Source organism: Branchiostoma floridae, chromosome 8, assembly GCF_000003815.2.
Source record: "Branchiostoma floridae strain S238N-H82 chromosome 8, Bfl_VNyyK, whole genome shotgun sequence".
NCBI lineage: Eukaryota > Metazoa > Chordata > Leptocardii > Amphioxiformes > Branchiostomatidae > Branchiostoma > Branchiostoma floridae.
In genome coordinates this window covers 10,198,735-10,207,168 of record NC_049986.1, presented here as the reverse complement: position 1 = coordinate 10,207,168, position 8,434 = coordinate 10,198,735, and positions in this window count along the sequence as shown.

Here is an 8,434-nt window from a genome sequence, read left to right as displayed (position 1 = left end):
CGTAAAAGTGATATTTCGTCTCATAGGCATCATGGAATCTGTTCTTTCAATCGCTCACAAATTGCGTATAGATGTATGGTGGATTACAAAAGCAAAATACACAAGCAAGATACTTTGAAACACTATCAATGAATGATGAACAAATGAAGATGATTTGGCCGTATAGAAGCTTCATTACATGCAATTGTGTATTTTTGAATGGTGTACTGATTATATTAACTGCTTTGACTATGTGCCTCGCATATGACGCACGGTTTCATTGAGTTAAAGCCAAAAAGGGAAGCTTATTTTGGGAATGAAAGTGTTTTTCTTTTGCATGCCGAACGCTCACTTTTTGTTATCTGCGAGGGTGGTTGAGCAACGCCTCGGGGGGAGGATGAGACAGCGCCGCCGCCACTGGGCCGCCGTCCTGCTGCTGTATTATGTACAAGGTACGTGAGTCTGCGAGAGTTTCTGAAAGAAGTTGTTGTTTGTTTATTTGTTCGTTGTTCCTTTCATTTATTCGTCATGTAACAAGACAAGAAGGCCATTTTACTGTCAAGACTACGGTCACATTTCTAAACAGGGGCCCGGTCGGGCATGCAGTTTTCGAGAACAAAAATTTTGACCCCCAAAAAAAGACAACAAAGCAGACAACACGATTCACAGAAAGGTCATGAGCATACTTTATGTATAATTTTTTTTTCTTTATATATATATTTAAAAAAAGAAACACTTTTATTTTTCGTTTCCGCAAACAACTCGGCTGGGCTCCTGTTTGGAAAGGTGACCGTAGATAGCGTTATGAGTAAGATTAAGGTTTAGGTCACATTTCCAAACCGGGGCCCAGCCGGGATGTTTTAAGAAACGAAAACCTAAACTGTATACCTAGAGATATACACAGGTCATTCCTATGAATCTTATTCTGTCGTTTTATGTATTTTGATGTCATTCTTTTTGCTCCCGAAAGCTGCCTGGTCGGCCCCGCTTTGGAAATGTGACTAAACCTTAAGACATGCATCTTTTCTCCCTATCAAGAGAACAAAGTAAACCAACTCAATAGGAGAAGGAGGGGTTACGATGGCCGTATGCCTGGGACCCTTCCCTTCCCGATATTTTGTTGCATGCATGATTTGCCATAGGCTCTCTTTTTTTACTCATATGAGGTATGCTTCACGTTTCCAAAGCGGGCAGCTTTTGGGAACGAAAAGTATGATATAAAAGACTCCAAACTAAACAAGGCGTTAAGAGAATATTCGTGGGCATCATTTGTGTATATATATACATATATACCCGGTGTCACAGCGATCTCGAGCCCCCCCCCCTAGCGTTTTCGCCCCCCTTTAGGGTTTTCCCCCCCCCCCCCCCCCCCAAGAACATTACTAGTACTTCTCGGAGAGGTCGCAAGAGCATGCAGCTGGTTACTACATATTAGGTGCGCTACCTGGTACTTTACTGCACCTGGAAGTAACATTAAGTTGGTGTGTTACCTGGTACCTATATGGCAGAGATGTCATACCTTGTTCGGTGCAAACACTACATTGAAAAGACATTTGTTTGATTGCAGCTGACATGGCTGAGGTGGCATAAAAAAAACAATGCTATTGTGAACGTATAAATCAACACCGTATATGGTACGGAATACGTCAGCTATATGTCTTCAATTCGTCACGGTATTTTCTTTCTTGTGCAGAAAACATTTCCAAAGCACTTATAACTAGAGTTCCACGACCCCATACCTTCGCCAAATGATTCTACCCTTTACAACTGCTGTATTAATTGTTTGTCATTGATTATGCAAATAAGATTCTCATTTGCATAAATTATATTACTTGATCATCTTCTCCACCAAACAATGGGACATACACAATCTATGTAAAAAAGTTTTTAGCGCATTTTCTGATAATTTATGCAAATTAGGTCATCATTTGCATAATCAACTATGTTCACCTGTATATAACTTCCAAATGCCACAAGTAAAAACTTCCCGTCATTTGCCACAATGCCATTATAGCATTTCCTCATTAATTATGCAAATTAGGTCTTTATTTTGCATAACATATCTATTAACATTCTTCTCTTTCTCAGTTACAAATGCCACACGTTGCAATGGTCGTATAATGGAGCGGAACGTGTTTTGACGATTTCCTAATTAATTATGCAAATTAGATTCTGATTTGCATGATTGATATGTGATTATATGTGTATAACTTTATTGCACAACAATTGTACGAGGTACAAAGTATGGCATCTACATAACTACAGTTCTATAGCTTAACTAACTAATACAGGAGTTGTAGTATGGGATAAGCTTCTTTAAATATAATCATTTATATGAAGCATCACTTAAGCTATGTACATACCAAAAATCATGACAATTCGTCAGCTCCTTCTTGAGTTATTCCCTTTCAAAATCTGACACTAAACCTGCCCTGCAGTTCCAAAACAAGCCGCTAGGGGGCCCAAACCTATACCTCTTACTCTCGGCATCAAGAGCTATCCACCACTTAAAAATCATTGCCGCAGCATGTCCAGAACTCGAAATATCAAACCAGGAAGTTCCGCTGCAATACCATAACTGGCCGCTAGTCGTTTTTAGGTCTCAACAAGACCTACCCACATACCGAATATCAATACAGTCCATCCAGGCGTTCTTGAGTTATGATGGTCTTCTACAGACATAGAAACATACATAGAACAAGAGTTCCATGACCCCATACCTTCGCCAAATAAGCCTACCTTTCTTTACAACTGCTGTATTAATTGTGTTTGTCATTGATTATGCAAATAAGGTCCTCATTTGCATAAATTACATCAGCTGATCATCTCCTCCACCAGACAGCAGACGTACACAATCAATGTTAAGAAAGAAGGCTTTTATCGCATTTTCTGCTAATTTATGCAAATGAGGATCTCATTTGCATAATTGATGTTCAACGATGTTCACCTGTACATAACTTCCAAATGCTACAAGTAAAAATTTCCTGTCATTTACCACAATGAAATAATAGCATTTTCTCATTAATTATGCAAATTAGGTCTTTATTTTGCATAATATACATCAATCAATATTCCTGTCCTTCTCAGTTACAAATGTTACATGTTGCAATGGTCCCATAATGGAACTGTGCGCATTAACCAAATTTCCTAATGAATTATGCAAATTACATACAAATTTGTATAATTTTTATTTCATTATATGTAGCATAACTTCAGACATCTACATACCAAAAATCATAACAATCCGTTAATCCTTTCTTGAGTTATTCCCTTTTAAAGTCTGACATTAAACCTGTCCTGCAGTTCCAAAACAAGCCGCTAGGGGGCCCAAACTTACACCACTTACTTTCGGCATCAAGAGCTGTCTACCACTCAATAACCATAGCCGCAGCATGTTCAGAACTTGAGATATCAAACCAGGAAGTTCCGCTGCAGTCCCGTTACACCCTGCTAGGGGGCCCAAAATCTAATCCTTTCCAGGTCTCATCTAGACCTTCCCACATACCGAATATCAATACAATCCATCCAGGCATTCTTGTACACAATCTATGTTAAGAAAGAAGGCTTTAATCGCATTTTCTGATAATTTATGCAAATGAGGATCTCATTTGCATAATCAATGTTCAACGATGTTCACCTGTACATAACTTCCAAATGCTATAAGTAAGAAGTTACTGTCATTTACCAGAATAAAATTATAGCATTTTCTCATTAATTATGCAAATTAGGTCTTTATTTTGCATAATATATATCAATCAATATTCTTCTCCTTCTCAGTTACAAATGTCACAATCATGTTGCAATGGTCCCATAATGGAACTGAGTGTGTTCATAAAATTTCCTAATTAATAAATGCAAATTAGATACCAATTTGCATAATTAATACGTCATTATATGAAGCATCACTTAAGCTATCTACATACCAAAAATCATGACAATCCGTCAACTCATTCTTGAGTTATTCCCTTTCAAAGTCTAACACTAAACCTGCCCTGCAGTTCCAAAACAAGCCGCTAGGGGGCCCAAACCTATACCACTTACTCTCGACATCAAGAGCTATCCACCACTTAAAAATCATTGCCGCAGCATGTCCAAAACTCGAAATATCAAACCAGGAAGTTCCGCTGCAGTACCGTAACAGGCCGCTAGGAGGCCCAGAATCTAATTGTCTTTAGGTCTCAACAAGACCTACCCAGATACCGAATATTAATACAATCCATCCAGGCGTTCTTGAGTTATGGTGGTCTTCTACAGACATAGAAACATACAAACATACACACATACACACGCTACCCAAAATATAACCTTCTTGGCGAAGGTAAACATACACACGCTACCCAAAATATAACCTTCTCGGCGAAGGTAAAAACACAAGTGAATAATAGTTTCTCATTATAAACACTATCTGCGCGCAAGTTGATATACCTGTTGCTAAATGCTACAAAACACTGGTAAAGTACCAGTCTTAAGAAACACGGGTAAATGCATCAGTTTCTAAATACTAGAAAAAACAGTCATATTGGAGGTGAAGATACCTCTTGGCCAGGTGCATACACCAAAATGTGCATTATTCTAATGAATACCTTATTTGCTTAATCAATAAAGACATTACATAGTTCTTTTGTGGTCAATTCATAGTAGAGACTTCATATTGGAGATATATAGGTTGCTTGAGGACAGGTGAATACAATGAAATACATCTTACGTCGAGACTCGGGTATATGCAATAATGGGAATACGAGATCGCTAGTGATTTCGCCCCCGGGGGGGCGGCGGCGGCGAGAACGCTGTGACACCTGTCCCGTATGTCCAACAAGACATATCTTCAACATGTCCTATTGGACCTGTACTTAGTCCGGTTTGTTACAAACGTGCAATAAAGGTCTTCATCCATCCATTCATTGATTCATATTGTCAGACCGCCTTACATAAGATCTTATTTATAATAACGTTAGCAGCCACAAATAGGCAGCTCACGACGCAACATATCATTTTCCTGCCTCCTACTCCTGCTAATATTCCTGATTATGTAAAGATAATGTGACGTTAGTCTAAGATCTAGAGGGCTATCCGTTGCACATACAGTGGTCGGCTCTGAGCCAGTTCTTTCTTCAAGCGACACTGTCGACCTCAACTTGAGACCGTACTGCATTATGAATATGGATAATGGTCTATTTTGTATATATATATTTGTAAGTTATGTGTGTGTTGATGTCACATGTGTTCTCCAGGGCCCAACTGTAAGCGCAGTGTGGTATACTGAGTTGGGCTACCCTGGGTAAAGAAAACAGAATTAAACAAAAAGAAAACATGTTCACTTTGATCTTACAATGAAGGCCACTTTTTCTGGCCAAACTCTTTCTCTTTCACACGCTCGTATAAGTTTTTGGCTTTCCGAGTGATTGTTACATAAAATTAAATCAAGGACCTTATATAAAATCAACATGGCCTAAATCAGATATAGATAAGAGAATTGTAGTGCGTCACTTGCGCATCACAGCCAATTTGAGTCACGTGAGTTTCAGCCAATCGTAACTCTGAAAAATAAATGAAATTTACCAATAAAAGCTCGCAAATTGATTCCCATCGCCATCGGCGTCTAGCTTTATTCTTTGCGGCCGGTCGGACAACACGCACCACTCGGAGTTTTCGGCGAGGCTGCTCGGAACAACGGGCGGAGGATGAGGCGCCGCCGCCGCCGCTCGGCCTCCGTCTTGCCGCTGTTTTATATCCAAGGTAAGCCAAATCGTTCCTCGTGAAGTATAACTTGAAGAAATTTTATGGATATTAATGTATTGAATTTTCTTGTCCGCTAAGGGCGTTTTGCAGTTAACAGTGCTGTCAATTCACTGTTTTCAAGCCTGGATTATTTTTGTATACATAGATTCGTTTTCTGGTATACGTTGATGCGTCTCATGATTACAGTATTTTTGCGTATTTTTTTTTTGGGGGGGGGTATAGCTTAGCTTATAATTCCTGATTGATTGTTTAGTGGATCGAAGTACCATTGGAGTATCACTCGGAACACTAGACACGTTGATAAAGCTGGCAGGATGAAAGGGACTTAAGTCCGGGAGCATTAACGTTGTTACGCCAATGTTTAAGTTATACATATGCAGAAAATAAGATACTAGTACGCCAAATAGCAGTTACTCAAACAACTGGATAGTATTTTGGAAACAGAGGAAACGTCAGAGGAGTAGCCGTTAGCTAGCGCTATGTTTGCAATGTTCTTTGAAGTTTTTTAGCGGCCGATTGGTCTCGCCGATGTACGTGTTGTTGCGGTTTAGGTTCTTCACATGTACATTTGAGTCTTTACTGTAGATTGAAGTAAGTAAGTTTACTGTAGATTGAATTGGTCTCGATATCTTTCCAAGGCTTGAGGGTTGAGTTTTAAGTTTATTTTCAAATTGGACACATTTCATATTTTTGAAAGATCGGTCGGAGTTTTTCCGAAACTCCTTGAACATTTGGAGTACAATTCAAATCATGTTACGTGAAAGAGGTACACACTACGCAAATGTCTAAAAATTCGCACAGCTGGTCAACAGATAAGTTGGTTCTATCTGCTTGTGTGTCGTCAGCCTCCAAGGCTACCCGGTGGGTACCAGAGCGGTGTGCCGATACAAAACCTTTTTTTTCTTGTTGGACAGGTAAAAAAAAACGGAACCAAAAAATCCTTAGACCGGATTTGGGACCGAGTAAAAAAATGAACAGATTATACCGGCAGCGTTCACGTGTTCTGCTACCGCCACGTCATGCCGAGAGTTCTATGCAGTTTTCCTTTCCTTCCGCGAGAGAAAATAGTCCGTTCCATGACTCCGTGCGTCAACACCCCTCACAAGAAAGCTTGTCGCTGGAGTATACAGCTGAGTATCTTATTAACTTCAAGTCATTCACAGCATTTCAGCCTCCTTTTTAGCTCATATAGGACCCGAAACAAATACGACCCGAAACCAGGTGATTTTCGGGTAACCTTGCCGCTTGTTTTGAACCTGTTGTAAATTTCAAACCAACAGGAAATCTCCAGCGCAAGAAAGAGCAAACCTTCTAGTTTCTGGAAGTACATGACTTATCATAGATTTTGAGGGCGTTCTGCATTTGCCCCTATATTCCGTGAAGTCATGACATAATTTTGATTCCAGAATAAAACGCATCGGCTTTCAAAACACTTGTCTCCCTCAAAACATTGGAGAGGTATATTGGTGCCGATACTTGTGTTAAAAGTCGACTGCACTCGAATCAAACAAACCAGCGACTTGCAACATTTTGATTTAAAACAGTCGAAAAGGTGACCTCAGTAAACATTGAGTTACAAACCTTCCTAGATTTCAAACCAACAAGATTTTCACAAGAGGTATAGTAGAAGATTCAGCAATTCTGGCGCACTAGTCATTGAAAGAAGGATCGAATGTGTAATGCATTTGCCCAAATTCAATTTCGTCCAAAATTTAGCTCAGTATGGCACCACCATTTTGCCAATTTCATCGTGTAACAAATATGATCAGGAAACTAGACATAATAGTTATTAAAAAATGTATCATATAGAGATTATTACATGATGTTCCCCTGTGACAAATATAACGCAATCTTGGTAGAAAGGCCGCCAATCAGGTCTAAAGTAGCTGTAAAACTCGGATGAAATTCCATCCACCTGACGCGCGACAAGCATTTCCTTAGCAACGTGTTGCTAAGGACCGCGGAGCGATCTAAACTGCATAGAAAACCTGTTTGAAAACTGTTCGATTCAGGTCATGGCGTGCCGGCTGTGTTTTGGGGCTAAAAATAACAAGAGCGAAGCAGAAGAGTCAGTTGATTGTCATTCTTGCCAATTGTCCACAGTCAAACCTGGTCTAAAACAGAGACAGTTAGTAGTGTTGTTTACATGGATGGGGATTAATTTTGAAACGCCAATGGACGTTGGATACACCACAAACAGAATCTTTTGTACATACATCGAATTTTAAGTACATGTGCTGCTAATACGTAATGATATATGTCACGATTGTAAAGAATTAATGTAGTTTATCAATAACAGTACAAAAATCAAGCCAACGGTATGTTCGCACTCTAGAACATTTGTCAATAATGGTATGCTGCTTCAGGAAAGTAGGGTATTTTCTCGTTTTTGCAGGGCTTTGTATATAAATGGACTTACTCACACATATATATACACAATGCATATATATACAAGACACGAAGATATTACAATGAATTTACATTTGTATCTCTGTCTTGGTATGTGGTGGTATTGTATCGGACTACTATGCAGTAGGTAAGTGTCATAGTCTGTATAGACTCATTAGACTGACTGACAGAGAGAGAGACTATGCAGTAGATTGTCACAATTTAAAGTGTGGTTCATTCCTTATCTTCCACACCCTAGGCTACAGACAGTATCACAAACGTCTGCTTCTCTGCAACCTCACATTGAAGTCTACCTCTGCGTACCGCC